Source organism: Martes martes (assembly GCF_963455335.1).
Source record: "Martes martes genome assembly, chromosome: 2".
NCBI lineage: Eukaryota > Metazoa > Chordata > Mammalia > Carnivora > Mustelidae > Martes > Martes martes.
In genome coordinates, this window is record NC_137889.1 from 124,541,310 (window position 1) to 124,562,720 (window position 21,411).

Sequence of the window (21,411 nt, forward strand, 5' to 3'; positions counted from 1 at the left end):
TGCTGGCTCCCTGCCTCCTGCTGTCATTGGGTGTTGGACTTGGGAATGACTTTGGTGAGAGTATCACTGCTCTTGAGTCTTTTTGGCCCAAAGGCTCAGCTTGTGGTGTGTAGACACACAGAGTCGGATCACTTTTTTTTTTTTTTTCCGGTGAAATAAATGGTTTTTCAACATAGAAAAGAAAATGATAGCAAACATCTGCAAAAGAATTTTAATTAGTTGATAGGTTAGCTAACCACTTACTAGGTGTCTTAGGCTGTTAAAAATATCAGGGACACAAAAGAAGTATAAGATGTGGTAACTGTTCTCCGGAAGCTTACACTCTAGTTGGGAAAAAACTGGCATATGTAAATCAAAAAGTAGATAATAATTAAATTCTCAACAGATTGGAAATGATCACAAATGTGATCTGAGTTCAGATAAAGACATATCTGTGTGACAATCCTCATTGTTTATTAAGCACCACATGTAAATTTTACATCAGTTTCTTCCTAACACTTTCAGAGTATATCAGGGTTTAGAGACCAATGTTTTACAAGCAGAAGACTTCAAGCACAGCTACTCCTCTCTTAACAGTGTTACACTTATTGTCATCTGGTGTTACAGTTCATTCAAAATTATTTGAGAGAATTTGAAAGCTTTATTGATTTCTCCTCAGTTTGGATCATTTGTGGTATATTCTGTGTGAGATAAAGATTTTTGGTTACTGATGTTCATACAAAATATCTTATTTAACACCATTGCCAGAGTCAGATCAGGTCACAAATTCTGAAAAATCAGACACAATTTGGAAAAGCACATATTTCTTAATAACTTTTGTATAATTTATATATTTGGCTTATACCACAGAAAATAGGATATACTCCAAAGTTCTGTTAATATAGTGCAATTATCATAAATCACAAGTGACATTGAAAGAAAACTGATTTCTTTATAATGATAAATAGAGATTTTTATTTTTAGTGAAGGTGGGAAACTGCTTACAACTTCTTTAAAATATTTTCAGATCACAATTATATTAGCCTCAATCGGGGGTGGAACTTTGGAGATTTAAGCAAAACTTCATTAAAATTCTGAAACACATTCATAAATATTTCTTAAGAAATATCCTCGCCCTGCTCATAGGTCATGATGCAGTGGCTTTCTCCACCTCATGGACAAATAAATACATGCTGAGCCTTGTCTCAGATCCTTAATTTTCACAAAGAAATGTCAACTGCATTGTGTATTTCTTGGATTCTGAAGTATTTGTAGACAAGCATTCATCTGTGACTATAAAGACAGACTTGACTCATAAATATATAAAAATGTTAAAATGCAGATGAAAAACAAAATGTGTAACATATATGACCAAATATTAACATATTGACTATATTAAGAATTTTTAAATACTGCATTAAGAATTTTTTTTAGGATAAAGCTTTTATACACCAAAGGAAACTGTCAACAAAACGAAAAGGCAATCTACTGAATGAGGGAAGATATTTGCAAATGATATATCCATTAAGGAGTTAGTATTCAACATATATAAAGAACTCCTACAACTCAACACCAAGAAAACAAGCAATGCAATTAAAAAATGGGCAAGAGGGCCTGAATAGAGATTTTTCCAAAGAAGACCTGCAGATGGCCAACAGACACATGAAAAGATGCTCAACATCACTAGTCAACAGGGAAATGCAAATTAAAACCACAATGAGATATCACCCCATACCTGTCAGAATGACTAATATCAAAAAATAATAAAAACAAATAAGAAATAACAAGCATTGGCAAGGATGTGGAGAAAAGGGAATTCTTGTGCAAATGTAAATTTGTGCGGCCTCTATAGAAAACAGTATGAAGTTTCCTTAAAAAAATTAAAAATAGAACTACCATATGACCTAGCATCTCTACTGGTTATTCAACTGAAGAAAAAAAAGATATTAATTTGAAAAGATACAGGCACCCCTACATTCAGTGAAATATTATTTATAATAGCCAAGTTATGGAAAACAGGGCACCTGGGTGTCTCAGTGGGTTAAGCCTCTGCCTTTGGCTCAGATCATGATCTCAGGGTCCTGGGATCGAGCCCTGCATCGGGCTCTCTTCTCAGTGGGGAGCCTGCTTCTCTCTCTCTCTGCCTGCCTCTCTGCCTACTTGTGATCTCTCTCTCTGTGTCTAATGAATAAATTAAAAAGAAAACGTAAGTGTGCAATGATAAATGAATGGATAAAGATGTGGTGTGTATATATTATATATGTATATAATATACATTTTATATGTATAATATATAAAATTATATATATATATATAAAAATTTACACACACAGACTGAAACATTATTCAGCCATAAAAAAGAATGAAATCTTGCTGTTTGCAATGACACGGATGGAACCAGACACTTATAATGCTATGTGAAATAAGTCAATCAGAGAAAGATGTATACAATATGATTTCACCTATGTGGAATTTAAGGGGAAAAAAATTAAGTTAAAAAAAAAAAGGGAAAGGGAGAGAGAGAGACAAACCAAGAAACAGACACTTAACTATAGAGAACAAACTGATGGTTACCAGAGAGGAGGTGGGAGGGGCATAGATTAAATAGGTGATGGGGATTAACGAGTGCACTTGTGATGAGCACTGGGTAAGTATAGAATTGTTAAATCACTATATTGTACACCTGAAACTAATATAACATTGTATATTAACTGTACTAGAACTAAAATTTAAAACTTAATAAAAAAAAAAAGGTGTTATACACACACACACACACACACACACACACACACACACAGTGGAGTATTATTCAGCCATATAAAAGAATTAAATCTTTGCCATTCATAACAACGTGGATGGACCTAGACAGCACTGTGCTGAGTGAGATAAATCAGACAAATAGACAAATACCACGTGATTTCACTTACATGAGGAATCTTAAAAAATAAAACAAATGAACAAAACAAAACAGAAACAAATTCATAAATACAGAGAATTAGTGGTTACCAGAGAGGGGGAGGAATGGGCCAAATAGGTGAAAAGGATTAAGAGATACAAACTTCCATTTGTGAAATATGTGAGTCACAAGGATGTAAACCACAGCATAGGGAATATAGCCAAAAATATTATAATAACTTTATATGATGACAAATGGTAACTAGACATCATGGTGATGATTTTATAATTTATGTAAATGTCAAACCACTATGTTGTACATGAAACTAATATAATATTGTATGTCAACTATGCTTCAATAACAAAAAAAAGAATTTTTAAAATGTGTGCTACAAAATCAATGATAAGTGTTTACAAGTGACACAACATTTCTAACAGGCAATGTGGAAATATAATAATTATAATAACTGCTAACATACATTAATTGCCACAAACAGTATTTAACACTCTTAATTAATCAAATGCAATCCTCACAGCAAACATATAAGGGAAGTATTATTATAATCCCTAATTTTCAGATCAAAAAACTTAAGCACAAAAATCTCAAGTAACTTATTTAAAATCAGAGACATGAAGCTGAAGAACCTATCTTTAAATTTATGCAATTGGACATCACGGCCTTAAAATTAGTTGTGATCTGTAACCCAGTAAAAATGTCTACTGTCTTCAGAAATTTTTTCCAGTAAATTACTAAGATTTGACATAAAGATTTATATGCCAGTATTGTTAAGGACCATTAATAATAGCAAAATCTTAGAGACAAAATATATTTTCAGTATCAGGATACTGGTTGAGTAAAATATGGTTATCTATGTAATAGTTTTTCTGGCAAAAAAAAAATCATTTCTCAAAGAATTTTCAAGGGAATGGAAAATGGTCAGATATATTCTAGTGTAAAGAAAACAATATGTGAAATAAGAGCCCAAATTTGTATATATAAAAAACTACCTTTAAGGAGGATGGCCATGTCCTTTTCCTTCAAAGTTCCTCTTCCATTCCTCAATGACTTTCCCTTCTCTCTAAGGGCTCCCTTGACTGCTTACATTCTAGAACGTCAGTTGATTCAGTCCCTGTCTTCTCTCTGCATTTGCACCACCCACATATCTTTGAAGACACTAGTGTTACAGCTTCTAACTATATGTTTTGTTCATGATGATATTTTCCTGAGTCAGATTTTAGCTTCTCTCTTAATTTTTCTGTTTTTAGGTACAATCAAGAATTACAAACACAAATACGAATCTTCCCAATACCCTAGACTGAATCTTCCCAATCTTCCCAATACCCAAGCTGAAATGATACATATCAAAATATTTATAGTTACTTCTGGCTGGAAAAATTATGGGAGATTTTTATTTTTCATTTTATATAGTTTTCTGTTTTCATATTTTCTATTAAAAAAATTCATTACATTTTATAAGTTGAAAAAACTATGTAACAATTGTGGCATAACCATAACAACTCTATAAGCCCTAACTATATTCATTTATTTTCTCCTTTGGTTTCTACTTTTTATTTAATTTTTTCTTGAGTATAATTTTTTCAATGTCTTATTTGTAGTTTACCATATACTGTTTGTACTTTCATTATAAAATGTCTGAAATCCTAATAGAATCCAGGATAAACTTTCAAAATGTAAATAGTAGCCTCTTCTGAAACTCCCTTTACATCCATTACCAGATCTAAAACACATGACTAAAATAACACACAATCTTGAATAAATGGTGCTTTTTAACTAAAAGCAAAACCACTATACTATCCTTTCATGTTTAATCCTCCATCAGCTTAACATTTTACATAAATTTTCACAAAAACATCATTTGATCTAAGAACATCTGCCAGATCCTGGAACACATTTTTCCAGTCCTTGACCTGAAGTTTAGAATAACTACTATATATATGCTCTCCCAGAGATTTTGACATATCATAATATCCTTATACACAACTTTTATTTGTGCTATGCATTTGCATACACATCTAATCCTCCTAAAAGCACTTTCATATGCATTATTTCAATTAATCCTCACAACAAGCCTATAAAACAACTATCACTGGACCAATTTAACAGATTAAAATGGCATTACAGGCACTGACATCTGATTCTTGAGGCTATTATTTTCTAGAAATAGCATGATACTTTCCTCAGCAGCACTAGCAGATTTGTAAATACTGACTCCACTATATATATCATCAATCAGTGCTTTCTGAGAAGTATTTTGGGGACCACTAGAATTTTTGGTTCGATCTAACTCAATATTATTTATTATAAACATGACCTAAGATTTAAAAAGTCCCTGGAAGAACACATAACATCATCTACACATATGTATATGTATGTCATGCCAGACAGGACTGTACTGAAACATGTGTGTTTAGTGTATACTAAGCATACAAAAGACAAACAGAAAGAGGCTTTTTCTGTGGAGAATAATTAAGTTGAAGATGTGTTCTTCCTTTAAGATGAAATGCAGACTTCTCATTAAGAGTAAAATCTATCCTTTCAAAATACAGAATTAAATGTTCCTTTTTTTAAACTCCAGATGGCTAAAGGTATGCTTTTTAAATTTTTCTGCTTGAGAGTATTCTTTTGCCTAACAATTCCCCTGAGACTCCTCTCTCCCTCAGTTCTCATAAGAACCTCTTCCTAGATCTCAAACACTGCTACCTTTAAGGAGGATGGCCATGTCCTTTTCCTTCAAAGTTCCTCTTCCATTCCTCAATGACTTTCCCTTCTCTCTAAGGGCTCCCTTGACTGCTTACATTCTAGAACGTCAGTTGATTCAGTCCCTGTCTTCTCTCTGCATTTGCACCACCCACATATCTTTGAAGACACTAGTGTTACAGCTTCTAACTATATGTTTTGTTCATGATGATATTTTCCTGAGTCAGATTTTAGCTTCTCTCTTAATTTTTCTGTTTTTAGGTACAATCAAGAATTACAAACACAAATACGAATCTTCCCAATACCCTAGACTTTGCCTACCACAAGAAAGAAGGCACCACTGCATTTTAATGGCGATAATTCATGAATAATGACCACAGAACCAGAGAGTTATTTTAACAGCAAGAAAATCAGTATGATGAAAAATGAAGTGTTTCTGGAGAGGGAAAGACCTAGCCCTATGTGCAACCTTATTACAAATCCTAAAACCTGCAACAAATGGGACTTCTCTACATGCTTTCAAACCCTTTTTTCTCCCCCAAATAATTTTATTATAGGATTTTTTTTACTGAAGACATCAAGTTAAAGATTCTTGAACAAATATATAATGCCAACTAAGGTGTTGGCATTATGGATGTATTTAATGCATCATATTTGAGTTCAGAGTTTCCAAGACATGTAGAAATGTCTAAGTCTGCCTGAATAAGTGTCTATCTTAAGAAAGTGGTCAGAAATGTTGATGCTTTCAACCATCACTTTGAATTTGTGCACAGCATTAACCATCATATTGAAAGATCCATAGTTGAGCCTTCTTTGCTCTCACATGTGCTTAGCCTTGACTATGCCAAAAAAGTGGGCATTTTGCCTCCAAAAACAACAAGTGGTTGTATTCTGCATATTCTCATCTCCTCTTGATGACACCCCTGATTGCATCTAACCTGCCAGCAGAACTGGACTGAAAAACAAGAGCTTTCATTTGGCTACAAGAACAAAGAACAATTGTTTCTGTTAAGCAGTGAAGTTTCTAATGCAGCCAGAGGTTACAAAAAAGAATCCTCATAAGGGAAGGAGAAAAAAATCCCCATCATGTCAGCACTGTCAGTGACCAAAGCCATACTCCAATGTACGACCTATGGCCCTCAAAGCAGAGGAATATTTCTTCCTCTATAAAGTGAGTGTTATTTGATTAAATGAATGTTTCTCTAATAAATAGCATACTAAAGGTCTTTTGAAAAGCTCTGAACAATCCTCTCATCTGGAGCCAAATAAAAGATATACTGGCAAAAACAAAACTTTCATCCAAATTAATAATGTCTTTATATATCCCTGACAAGATCTGCATTGGCTCAAGACTAGGAGGCATTTCTCCAGTAATCATTCTCTAACCATTGTTTTCGAGCAAAGCCAGCATCCTTTGTATTGAGGTTAACAGGTCCTATTTCTAAGGGTGTCTTTGTCTTCCTGACCATTACCACTGTGTGATATTAATTAGTCAATCACAAAAGAGCAGATTATTTTATATTTGGTACAAAGGCACTTAGGATCCCATTTAAAATTCAAAAATAAAATATAACCTAACTTCACTACAGGATATAAACTGTCTCTCCCCACTCTCTTTTTTTGTCTTCACTATTCTTTTGTTTTTGAAATCTGATTTATTGGAAGGAATAGAATATCTGCACATTTTGAAAATGGCATTAGTAATAAGAAAACTAGTGATACATCAGGAACATGAATGAGTTTATCATCTTGGACCATGACATTTTAGGCAGCATTCCAGACATAAAATCACTGATCATTTGGGCAATAATCTGTATACTTCTTGGTGGCTGTTGGAGAATTAAGCAGACAGATCACTCTCTCATCTCCCAATGTGAGGTCTGCCCATATTTCAAGATCTCTGGCAAGGTAGCAAATGAATGCATGTATTCCTTCTCATAATATATACCACAACAACTTGAAAGATGAACACAAAATAAATAGCACAATTGTTTAGTCTTCAAAATGAACTAGTTTCTCTCTGAGACCAAGATATAATGAGATGTGGAATCTAGTATCGCCTCTAACACATATTTTGTACATTATATGATTTACTATACTCTCACGGTAAAGTAAGGTGGAAAAAGGAAAATGTTATTAAAATCATAAGGAAGAGAAAATACATTTATAGTACTGTATTGTATAAGTAAACCCATGAAGTTTAAATCCTTACTTTTGAAGGGTTAACTGTACTTTTGGTTGTCTAAGTAGGGAAAGAAAAAGAATTAGACTAGGGAAAGAAGAGAATGCTTATAAGGAATACGAAATGTCACATGGAACCTAAGGTCAGGAATGTGACTGGATTCAGAAGCAGCTAGATCTAAGGACACAAATGCTCTTAGAACATATTCTCTTTTCCTCCTTCCTGCTTAATTCTTCTCTTCCTTAGTAAAATACAGTCTCCTTTCACTTCTACATGGTGGGAGGGAAGGCTACAAAGAGTTATAATTTACCTGCAGTCCAGGAACCCAAGCAAGATTGGCTCCATTCACTTCCAGAAATTCTGGAACAAATACTCACTGGCCCTCCTGAGTCAAGTCCTCCCTTAGACAATGCAACAAAAGGCAGAGTCACACTGTAACACGGCCACTTCTTTACATGTAAGAAGTAATTCCTGGAGAGAGTTCTGGGCCCATACTCTCATAGAGGTACACTATACAAATTTGGATAATGCTGCCTCACTACAGATCCTTCTTAGAGAGTCACAAAGCATACTAGCAAAATTAAAGCTATAAAAATACCAAACTATTGAAATTCATTTTCCTCAACAAATTTTATGAAATTGAAAAAATGTTTATATACATATATGTGCATAATACATTTGAAAATTATTCCCTGCAAATTAAAATGTCACTTATTCCATTTGACTTTACTTCATGATAGTTACTCTGTGGCTCATCAACATTATCAAATAACTTTCATGTCTCCATAGTAACACTCTGGGTATACTGGAAACCCAGTAAGAGATGAGCTAACCTTTTGAATATTTTATTTATTTATTTATTTATTTATTATTTTTTTACCTTTTGAATATTTTAAATCTGGAAGAAATAAAGACAACACAAAGCACTTAGGTTTTTTTACATATAGTTATATTGTGATAAATAAATAGTTCATAGAAGCAGTAAGGTTAGAGAATGGTATGGTCTCTCCTCTGAATTTTGCTGAGAAAGGACACCCTTTTTACATTGGCAATAACATTAACTATCAAACCAAATCACAATAAAGCACTGCCCCCTCTCAAAACAACATGCATTTTAGCACAGTGTGATAATGATGCATGATTTGTATTAACCAATGTTATAGTAGTCCTGTAAAAGAAAGACATAATCACTGCTGGTTTGGGCATGAAGGAAAGGTCTTGAAAGATGAGTAGTAATTTATTAGGGCAAACACTGATGGTACCTCTCTAGCAGAATTCTCAGATTAGGAAAAAGCATGTATAAAGGTATGGAAGTGAAAAGCTCAGCACACATTCTAGCAATGGTAAAATTATGTATATAAATCAGTCATAAGCTACAGTATATGCCTGAAAGTAGTAGGAAGTAAGGAACAAAAGGGCTTATGTCAAATTTTGGAGGCTTTTGAATGGTAATGTAAAGAATTTGGACCTCATTCAATAAGCAGCAAGGTGACTTTGATGGTTTCATGTTCTGTTCAGTTTTTGTTTTTCAAGAAACTGCTTTGTTTAAGACACTGTTTTAAGAAAATTAATATACCATGGATATGCTGGAAAAGACAGAATGCACAGACAAGAGATATAGTTAGTCTTTTCCCTAAAATGGCAGATTGTATTTCTCAGATAGCTACAGTATCTCACATCCTCCGTGGTCTTTTACGTGTGACATCAACATAACTCTCATCAATTGATGGAGTCTGTATCCTTTCTCCCTTGAAGCAGAGTAGATTTTTGTGACCTTCTTGACCACCACAGTACAGCAGAATTGATGGTATGCAACTTTTAAAACTAGATCATAAAATGCCAAGCACTTCCTCATTCTCTTGGGATAGTAACTCTTGAAACCATTTACCCAGCTGTGAAGTTCAAACTAGAGGAATTCAAGAGATCAGATGAAAAGGCCACAGTGTAGATTTTCCAGCTGATAGTACATCTAAGATCTCAGCCAACAACTAGCATCAACTTCCAGACATAGGAGAGTATATGCCTCCAAATCTCCCCAGACCCCAGCCACAGAATCATCCCCAGAATTCAAGTCTTCCTAGCGGAGGCTCAAACATTATGAAGTAGAAACAAACCAAATCTTCTATACAATAGCCTTGGACTAGGTAGTCCCCTGGGGCTGGGTGAAATTTTCAGTGAGGGATGACAGAGTTGTGAACTTGGAAATCTGGGTAGAAAACAACAGAATCCACTACACTCCACCACTGCACTCTTCAGATTGATTCTCTTATTGTAAATTCAGCCCATTTGGAAGGAGTTTCCACCATGTTCTTTTTTAATTTTTTTTAAGATTTTATTTATTTATTTGTCAGAATGAGAGAGAAAGAGAGCACGCTTGCTCAAGCAAGGGGAGTGGCAGGCAAAGGGAGAGGGAGAATCAGGTTCCCCACAGAGCAGGGGAAACCCCATGTGGGACTTGATCCCAGAGCCCTGGGATCATGACCTAAGCTGAAGAGAGTCGCTTAACCAACTGAGCCACCCAGGTGCCCCTCTACCACATTCTTTTAAAAAAATGATTTATTTATCTGCCAGAGAGAGAAAGAGAGAGCATAAGCTTGGAAGCAGTAGGTAGAGGGAGAAGCAGGCTCCCTGCTGAGAAAGGAGCCCAATGTGGGACTCAATCCGAGGACCCTGGAATTATGCCTGAAACTGAAGGCAGACACTTAACTAACTGAGCCACCCAGGGGGCTCTCCACCATGTTCTGACTGGTTTTGTTTTCTGAGAAAACTTACCAGAGAAATGTTTTAGTGGAATCACCCGCAGCCCCCACCATTACACCACACAAAGTCATAACTATTAATCAGCATCTCCCTCTCCATCTCCCTTTCTAGATTCCCTTCATCCATGGCTAGTAGCTCTAATTTATGCTAATCTAGTTGCAGACAATCCTCTGCTTTCCAAAAAAATGAACACACAGAACAAAGAGCCTGTTCTCTTGCCTCTAAAATTTAGAATGAAATCACATTTTTCCTCCACAATCCCCTGGTTGTTTTCATTGAGACACTGAGAGCATGGAGTAGGCAGACTGCATGGTAGAAGGACTCGGACCTTCACCTATCTATGTGGGTCTGGATTTCTAGTTACCATGCTCTCCTCAAGCTATGGCTGAGGGGCATGGGAGCAAAAAGAGATATCCAAATGGATCACCTAATACCAAACATATTATTCCCTTCCCATGTTGTCTAGCAGCAACCTTACCTCTTCCTGAAGAACGAGGTCATTTATCACTGCCTATGTGAGGACTCCATTCTTGTTTATTGCCTCCTTGCTGCAGGAGCCTAAAATGATCAAGGGGTTTATGAAACACTGTAGTTTTTCTTAGGGAAAGACAAGCTGCAGGTGATCTGTCCTTTACTTTGGAAGGAATGTTGCAACATGCCCCGGTCTGTTAGATTCCAAAAAACTTCACTAATGTTATGGATGCTTGAATCTTTACAGCGTTCCTCCCTTTCCTCTGCCTACCAAGCCTTCCAATACACTTGCCTTTACTTGCTCATTTGGTTCAACTGCAATGATATCATCAGTGTAGTAGACCAATAAGACATAATAAGATGTTCTGTGGAATGTCTAGACACCCCAAACCCTTTGGACTAAATTATAACAAAAGGCAGGAGAGTTAATATAGCCCTGGGGAAAGATTAGAAAAGTATGCTGCTGTCCCTAAATGGAAACTACCTCTGATCTTCCTTCTTAATAAGTATGACCATAGGAAAGTTTTTATGCTTCAATTTGTCTTCTATAAAAGAAGGATTAAATATAGTACCTATTTCCTAAGTTGTTAAAAGAATTTTTTTTTAATTTATTTATTTGTTAGAGAGAGAGAGCGAGCGAGCACAGGCAGAGAGTGGTAGGCAGAGGCAGACAGAGAAGCAGGCTCCCTGCCGAGCAAGGAGCCCGATGTGGGACTCGATCCCAGGACGCTGGGATCATGACCTGAGCCGAAGGCAGCCACTTAACCAACTGAGCCACCCAGGCGTCCCATAAGTTGTTAAAAGAATTTTTAAAAGTTAACAGAAAATGTCTAACCAGCTTCTGATACAGAGTAAGCACTCAACAATATTAACTTTGAAAATTAGCTAGTATTAGTCATTATCAAGGTTATTATCTTCTACTCCTAAATATCCTTGCTTTTTTAATTTGCAGACAAATTCAAGAGGTTGATATCCATCTGAAGAGAAATTTTCACTCTATTTGAAGTAATTAACCCCTGGTCAGAGCCTCTTAACAGTCAAAAAAGCCCAAGAGTATATCCTATGGACACTTATAACCCATTCTTTCTATCTACTGTTCCACCTTAACTCTCGGTCTTTTAGAAAAGTCACTTTTAAAAAGCACTAATCATAAAATATTTCACAAAGTCTAATGAGAGTCTATTGCTCAATAGGCAGTTATACAATCTATACAATTGGTCTCAATCCTGACATGACTAGAATTAAGTTTATGATAATCCTCCAGCAACATTTACTAAATACATTTGACAAATCAAGTTTCTCCTTGATATATTACACATGCTATAGAAATTAAGTGACCAGCTTCAAACACAAGAGCAGAGCATTCAGTCTTCTGGAGTCATCTGTTCTACATCTTACAGTAAAACATAGAAAAAGTTCTATGTCCAGTTCAGAAAACAACACTATGTAAAAGGAAAGCAGGATTATGTGGTCTGGTTAAGTCCCAAACCCACCAGTTAAGTATGAGATTTTGGGAAAATTAATCACTGTTACCTTCAGTTTCCTCAAATGTAAAGTGAGGACATTAATAGGGTTGCTTTGCAAAATTACAAGCAATAGTTAATCCTTAGTAACTATAATCATAAATGTTAGCTATCATTACGACAGTATATACTGTGAAAGTTACCATTTATTTTCATTTCTATAGTTTTAAACTACTTTGATTTTGGGTCTTTAAATGACTGCTTCATTAAAAATACTTCTCCTTATTATAGAATTTAATATAACCAACTAATGTATAAGGAGGAGAAAACTCATTTTCAAAATCCTACTTTATAAACTGAGATGCAATTATGATATAACATTCATTTAATGATTTTTTTAAAAACAGCAAATCAATTCCATTTATACAGAAAACCCATCCAACTCATTATTTTTTTCACTGTGTTTCCCACATAAAATGTACCTCAACTGAATGTACATTGGCAGAGGTGAAAAAAGTCTCCCTCTGCTTATAGACTTTACTATTTCATCCCTGTTTACATTTTTCAAATGCTAGATCTATAGCTCTTCTGAAATATTTACCCATCTTTCTTGGGACTAAGTTTGGCCCACTGTATCTTTATATCATGAGGGCTCCGATGGGAAGTAAGCAACACTAATTCATGTTAATATTAATGACAAACAGACCATCCTCTGCTTTCCAAAGAGTGAACACATGGAACAAACATTCTCTCCTCCTCCCTCTAAAACTCAGAATGAAATCTCATTTCTCCTCTATATTCCCCTGGCCCTTCTATTGAGCTGCTATTAGGTGAACTGAACATATTTGTGGAAACTCTACAACTGAGAAGCAATGTTTTTATCTTCCTTTGTTGAGTTCTTAATCTCACAAGGCTTATCTAGAGTTGGTATGTACCTAGGAAAAAAAAAAAAAACCAGTGTATTTTCTCTTCATGAAAAAAAAAAAAGAAAGAAAGAAAGAAAGAGAAAAAGAGAGAAGAAGAAGGGAAGAAAGAAGGAAAGAAAGAAAGAAAAGAAAAACAAGCTCTTTAATCTCTTGCCTAGTTCCAATGAAACCTAGCCAAGAAAATACTTCAGTCAGTAAAAATTAGTGTGTGAAAGTCATATACAGAAAAAAAAAATAATAACCTTGTTTCCAATTATACTTCTCAAGGTCTGATCAACAGTTAGTGGAAAAGTCAGGATTGTTTTTTGGAATTTCTAACTAAAAGGTAAGTTGATTTTTGTTTTCTTAATTGACCTAGAAAATTTTTTGGAATAAAAATCACTGCCAAGTGAGGAAGTTTTATTAAAATACTTGAATTTTTTAACTGTGGAACTACTGTGTTCAAAATAAAGTTTTACTGGATCTATGAAAAATAATAAAACCAAAGTAAAACAAGGATGTAACGCATGATAAGGTTGCACACTAAAGCATATTAAGGAAGTATTCATTATTCCATAAGTATCTTTTTAAGTTTGCCTTTGTGATTTCCTAATATCAGACTTATACATTGTACATGAATGTTGTATTAATTCATAAATGCAGGTCCACTAAAGCAAACAAATACATAGATATATATGAAGTTTGCATCATCCTAGGACCAATTCATATTTTACCAATATATGAGTGTCTATCTAGTGGCAGATACTTTAATAAGTATTTCTCACATAAACTGTCTTATTTAACTTAGACAATTAATACAGAGGGATATATGTAAGAGCATGGTTTCTAGAATCAAACTGCCTCAGCTCATAATCTCAGCCCTATTACTTACTAGTTGTGTAACCTTGAACATAAAACCTACTTAATGTCACTGTGCCTCAATGTTCTCATCCAAAAAATGGCAATAATAGTTTTAACCACTTCATCTAGTGGTGTGGAGATTAAATGCAAATGTAGACATGTAAATTCTCAGAGCAGTGTTCAGAAAATAGTAACTATTATTACTCACAAAGTGAATATTATTTTGGCCTATTATACGTGAAATCACAACTCAGTCATTGACTTGTAAAAATTTTCTCAGGTACCTATGAAGGAATAAGCAATTTTACATTATCCCATTCAGAGAATGAGTATCAGATGGTTGCAAACTGACCTAAATTGGTAATCCACACTTACTGTATTATTTTGGGTAAATATTGGTAACTTTAATAGATTTCCTCATTTCTAGCCTTGATGTTGAAATATAATAACGCCATAAACAAATAGTCTTACCAAATCCTGCCACACACATAAAGTTTTAATCACAAGAAGCCACAAAAATACTAATGCAACTACTTTTATAGGCTCAGTGAAGTACTAGCTCTCCACAGTTTCAAGTATTCAACAGTATCCTACATAAAGGGATAATACAAGGCAGAAAAGGCAATATTCTAGAGGCAGGATTCAGCTAACCCAGTAGGAGTTGGACAAAAAAACAAACAAAAACTTTCCAGATGAGTGTACTTAACACAAATGGGGTTTGGGATCCTAAACCGAGGGCCCATGCTCAAGGAATAGATGCTGAAACACTATAGTCTGAAAGCCTGTCTGTGAAGGAGTCTCAGCCCAATATACCTAGCCAGTCACAGAGAAACATCTTGAACATAACTAATTTTACCAAAGAAACAACATTGCTACATCCAGTGCACTAATCACCACACCATCTGGTGTTGATCTGAGATGAAGAGAACTTAAAGCTTGGTTTAAACACCTCCAAAGTGTGGGGATTTGATTGGAGATTCTTAAGTGCTTGCCAATACTCCTCCCAAAACGTATATATTCCTTATTTCGTTCTTTTAAATTTTAACCACATCTCACCCCACACACATACATACAACACTACTTATGCTTGTGTTTTAAATTACAGACAATAAAACATATTATTCTTTAATTTCTAGAAATTTCTTCTTCTAAACTAACATCTCGAGTTTACTAACCTGTTTCAGCTTGGTAGTTCCACTACTCCAAAGATCTTCAAATTCCTGGCTTGTAATTAGGCATTATCCATGTGCCTGTTTCAGTCAACATACAAACAACTATTCTTAGTATTAGATATTATCAAAATGCATGGTCTGCTCTTCCTTCTGTCTCCTAATGCCAGTATATTTACTATTTAATCTCATGGAGATCTGTAGTCTCTCACCCCATTTTCGACCTTCTCTAAGACAGCAGGAAGTGATGGAGCATGTTGAAGCTAGAAAAACAATAACCTAAACTGGACATACTCAAAATTAAAACTGGTGAAAAACGCTATCCATAGTTTGTCCCCAGACCCCTCTACCCTATTAAGGATCTCTCATTCAAACTGCCTGCAGCCACAAGTGGTATCAGTTCAAATGCGCATTCTTCCCCTTATACTCTCTTATAACTTCTTCCTTTTCCTGAGTTCTCTGACTCTACTCTTTTATAGATATCCATCATCTTCTATCACCATTCTTCTCACTTTACTTTGGGAGTTCTAATTTCTCTATTTACCCTAAGCACTCATATTGCCCATTATTTGTCTTCAGTCCAAGTCTTGCTCTGCATTCTTTTGATAAACTCATCTGTTACTATCTATACCCTGAAAATTCCTATATTTCTGTCTCCAACCTGACTTCCTCCCTCAGTTCCAAACCTATACCATCTATCAATTGATTTGACTCTCCCCTCAGATATCTTGCTGACAACTCATACTTATGAACAAGGCTGAACCCAACATCTGTTTCCTCTGATACTCCTCCACCACCACAAACCCAGCATCTTTCCTTCTATTTCTTGTTTCTGAAATTGAAATTACCTTCCTCTAATCACCCAAATCAGAACCATAGCTTTCATTCTAAGTACAATATATTTTCCTGATTCTTCATTTACAATTGATAAATAATTCCTCTCAAGTTTACCTGCTAAACATGTTTTAGCTCTGCCTTCTTCTATTCTTATCAAAGCTTTAAGATTTCCTCATTTCTTATCTGGATCACTGCAATGTCTTCTAAGTAGTTTCCCTGTTTCTTCAGTAGCCTTCCCCCTTCAGTCCTTCCTACATATAATATCACAGTGACCTAAAATGTAAATTAAATGAAGTCAAAGCTCAGCTTATAGTAATGTAATGGATACTATAGTTTTCCTATAAATTCCAAATCCCTTAGAATGTGTATGAAGTATTTCACGAACCAACCATATGACCCTTCAATGACATCTTTCATCTAAGACACTGATTTCCTTGAATAAAGTAAAACATGTCATATTCTCTACACCCTACTCATGGGCTATTGTACATACATGTTTCCATTCTTCCTACTCCCACCCTGCTGAATTTGTTTACAATTTCACCATTTAGCTCAGATTTCACCTTCTCTAAGAGGTTTTCCCTCACTTTCCTAATAGATTCAGAGATCCTCTAAAAATGCAGTCCATGTTTCAGTTCTTACTGAATTGTTGGTTTGTCTATCTTTCCACTTAAACTCCTTAAGGAATGGCACTGATTTCTCACAGGGCTAACCATAGTGCTTGAAATTAGAGTGCAATACATAGTTGCCTCCTGAGTGACTGCCATATACCCAGAGAGATAAAGAGGACTTCTGGTTCCTTGCTGTTCAGCATCCTAACAATGGGCCCACAAAGAGATATGATCAGTCTCTTTATTTAATACATTTGGTTCCATAAAAGTGACATTTACTATAATTTTGCCTCTACTGATTATTTAATACATTTACATTTTGTAACCAATTGATTTAAAGTATTATTGAATGCATTGCCTCATGAGTTAACCCAGAAGTATAAACCAGTAACTTCATGAAAATATCCTTAGTGGGTTCCTATCTCAAAGGTCCCTAGGGTGCCTGGGTGGCTTAGTGGGTTAGACCCTCTGCCTTCGTCTCGGGTCATGGTCCCAGGGTCCTGGGATCAAGTCCTGCATCAGGCTCTCTGCTCAGCAGGGAGCCTCCTTCCCTTCCTCTCTCTCTGCCTACTTGTGATCTCTGTTTGTCAAATAAATAAATAAAATCTTTAAAAATAAATAAATTATTATCAAAGCTCCCTAAATTAGATGACTTGGCTAACTCTATCAATCTCTAATGAAGTCTTTAATGTCAAAGTTTATGAGTGATTGCTCAGCTGAAAAGGAGTAATAGTTATCATTACTTGAGTGTTCACTCAGTTTTATGCAAGGTGTATTACAAAACATAGTTCTCAACTGGGGGGAAACTCTGCCCTCCCAGGGAAGTTGGTCAATGTCTTCAGAAACTTTTGGTTGTCACAACTATGGGAGAGGTACAACTGGAATCCAGTGGGTAGATACCAGGAATGTTGCTGAACATCCTACAATGAATATAGGACAGCCCCCACAACAATTCCCCCAATGAAGAATTATTCAGCCCCAAATATTAATAGCACTAAGGTTGAGAAATATTATTTATCCCATAGCAACCTTGTACAGTAAGATGGTACTAATCCTATGTTACAAATGAGAAAAATAAGACCTTGAGAGAATTAAGTATTCCAGATTACTTAGTAAGTGTTGTGACCAGAATTTGAACTCAAATATGTGGAACCCTAAACACATACTTTCTTCAGTACAGTATGATACCTCCACCAAAATAGTAGTAACTATGATTTTTTAAATATGGTAACTATCTCACATGTGATTTATGATATAGTGTACAATCATATCTTCCAAAATAAAATACAGAAAACTTAAAAGTCATTGCAGATCAATTCTTTTACAGATGACTATGAAAAATATGTAGACACATCGTTTTTTAAAATTATGATTGAAGACGATACAGTAGTTCTGTGTTTCTAGTTAGTTTTGTTTGTTCCTCAATTACCTAGCTCAGCAATAAAGTTTTTAATCTGTGTAGTCTAAGGTTATTTAAATTGATATACATTTACATTCATTACCACTAATTCTCAAAACAACCTTTCAAGGTAGGTGTTACTTTCTCCACATTACAAATAAGGAAACATTTGGCTCCAATGAACTCAACTACTATTTAGAAATGCTTAAGGAACAAGATGTTAAAAACAGCTTTTATAGGTTTTAAGTTATCAGTAACTGACAAAGAACTTTCTAAAAAACTCGAATAATCCAGTTCTATTTCTTACTGAGATCCTACTCATTCTTTGATCGTCATGCCAGCTTGCTCTACACAAGTATTTTTGTTTTTTTTTTTAGTTTCAGAGGTAGAGGTTAGTGATTCATCAGTTGCATATAACACCCAGTGTTTATTACATCAAGTGCCCTCCTAAATGCCCATCACCCAATTACTCCATCCCCCCACCCACCAACCCTCCAGCAACCCTTTTTGTTTCCTATAATTAAAGTCTCTTATGGTTTGTCTCCCTCTCTGATTTCATCTTATTTTATTTTTCCCCTCTCTTCCTTTATGATCATCTGTTTTGTTTCTTAAATTCCACATATGAGGGAAATCATGACAGTTGTCTTTCTCTGACTGACTTATTTCATTTATCATAATACCCTCTGGTTCCATCCATATCACTGCAAATGGTTAAGAGTTCTTTTTTTGATGGCTGAGTAATATTCTTTTTAGCATGACCTGTTATAGGATTTATTTTTATAGTTTTTCTCCACTGAATTTGAGAAATTGTTCAGTGGTGAATCATTGGTTATCCCATGATTTTAACATGTATAATGTTCCCTATGAATCCACAGAATTTCTATAACTAAGGCTAATGGTACTCGTGTAATCAGTACTAGCTTTGAATCCCAATATTCAGTATTTACTAAATATATTTTTCTGTTTATACCTTGTTATTTTTCCATTAAAGGAAATAATAAAATAACCTCATGTTTAATAAACACAATACATATGGAATTTCCTGGGATACATGTATTCACTACAAGCTGAGAAAAAAATAGAAGTTACATAACACTAATTTCTATGGTTACATGTTTTCTCTTAGAAAAGCATTTCTCATAATTTGACTCTATTTAGTCAGTCACATAATTAAAACAGTAAGTTGAGTCACATGCATGTTTATACACACCATGGTGTGCATTATCTCCACATTTCCTGGAACAGCACATGTTTAATTCATCATAAAGATAACATACACATATATAAGTACACACATAAGCAAACATATATACTATTATACATATAGAATGTATATGTGTGTTTTCTATGACAAATTAAAGAAAAGAAATAAAAGCACTACTCAACCAGTAACTTTTTAAGCATTTGCTTTCAAGCTAGAAAGGAGAATTTTACCTCACATCACCCAGTTCTGAAAATGCAAGGATAAAGCTCAAAACAACAATAGAAAAGTTAATAGAAAAGAACATACAAGATTATCTTAAAATGTTGCTCTTTTTAACCCTAAGAATTCTTTAAAAACACATCAAGTTGGAGGGCTGGACTCTCCTTGATCCATTTATATCTCTCCTGTGCCATCTAGCGTTTTTAGGCAATTATTATGAATCCAGAGTCTAGAATAACCTGTTAACACTTTAGCTGACCACTCAGCTTATCTGCATAATCAGCTGCAGGCAAACAAAAAGTAACTTAAATTGGGGCTTCAAAAGAGTGGTTTTATTGGGTCATGAAAAAATTGCAAATGAATAGGACTTTAATAGCAAAGGAGAAAGCTTTAAAGTTAAGTTCAGGAACTGTAGCTAACAGATGTGGAGAAAATAATGCACAATGGAGCTATTGAGTCTCATTTAACTCATATACAGTATAATAGAAGTAGAATTTTGATCTGAGGTCACACATCTTTATGGGAGAAAGTAATAGGAAAAGGACAGAATGAAACAAAACTACCCTTCCTTACTCATAGGCAAACATTTTTTCCTCTCTTGTGGTTCGGCTATTGTACAGATTTGGTCATAATACCCACTATTAGAAGTGGCTGCCATGGGTACTTCATCCTCTCAGAGTAAAATCCTACTTTACAACTTTTATCTAAATGTGTCATTAAAAACATAAGTTCTCTGCATGATGCCAGGTAAGAGATCTTTTCCTTCAAGTTCTTGGAGTTTAATTCTTTCTCGGTAGGATACTATACCATCAGACATAAAGTGCTTAATACAATCAATATACGGGAATATTTCTCAATTTATGCCTAAAATTCCTAATTCAAGAAACAAATCAAATAATTGAACCCTATTTAGATAATAGGATGAATAAAATAAAACCTAAGGAATTCACTCCATCGTGTATCAATTTAGTATTGTACACAACATAAGCCCTTTAATGTTCAGTCTAATTAAAACATACTTAACCAAAATTAATTGATTGTTCACCCCAAAAGGTGAATGTATGCGGCTGTTTCTCACCTGAATTCCACTTCAGGTGCTTTCTTAATTTTACAGGAGTCTTTATTGTAGAAAAAGATGGGGAAAATGTACATTTCTACTTTTGTTCCCTGGCCTTCTGAGAAAGTGGAGTCAAGGGTCATGACTAACCATTAGTAGGAAGAAAGGGGAAGTTAGCAAGTCAGCAGTGAAGTTTGTAAAATAAAACTGGGCTTGACAGTGATTTTTAAACTCTTTCCAATCTTAATGGTCAATAATTACATTGATGAATTAATTATCAGTGTGATAATGGGTATTATTTGTAGAGCTTAAATGTGCCAAGTCTTATACTCACCTCTTTACATTTTGTCAACCAATCGTCACAAGCACTAAGGTAGGAAACTGAAGCTTAACTAAATAAGTTCATGTAACTTGCTCAAGGTCATAATAGCTTAGAAATGGCAGAGCCAAATTCATTCCTGAACTGTCTGACACTAGGGTTCATACACTGAAGCACTCCCTCCCCAGTGATGGAAACTTGGAAGAAAGTCTGTCAGAGAACCAAAACACAGATTTGCATTTCTTAGGCTGGTGCCTTTCCAATCTTACAGAAAATATCTCCATAAAAGAAAAGTGCTAAAATCGTTGTCATATCTCTTCTGAGATGCAATGGAATGCCTTACTTTGGATCATCCCAGTGT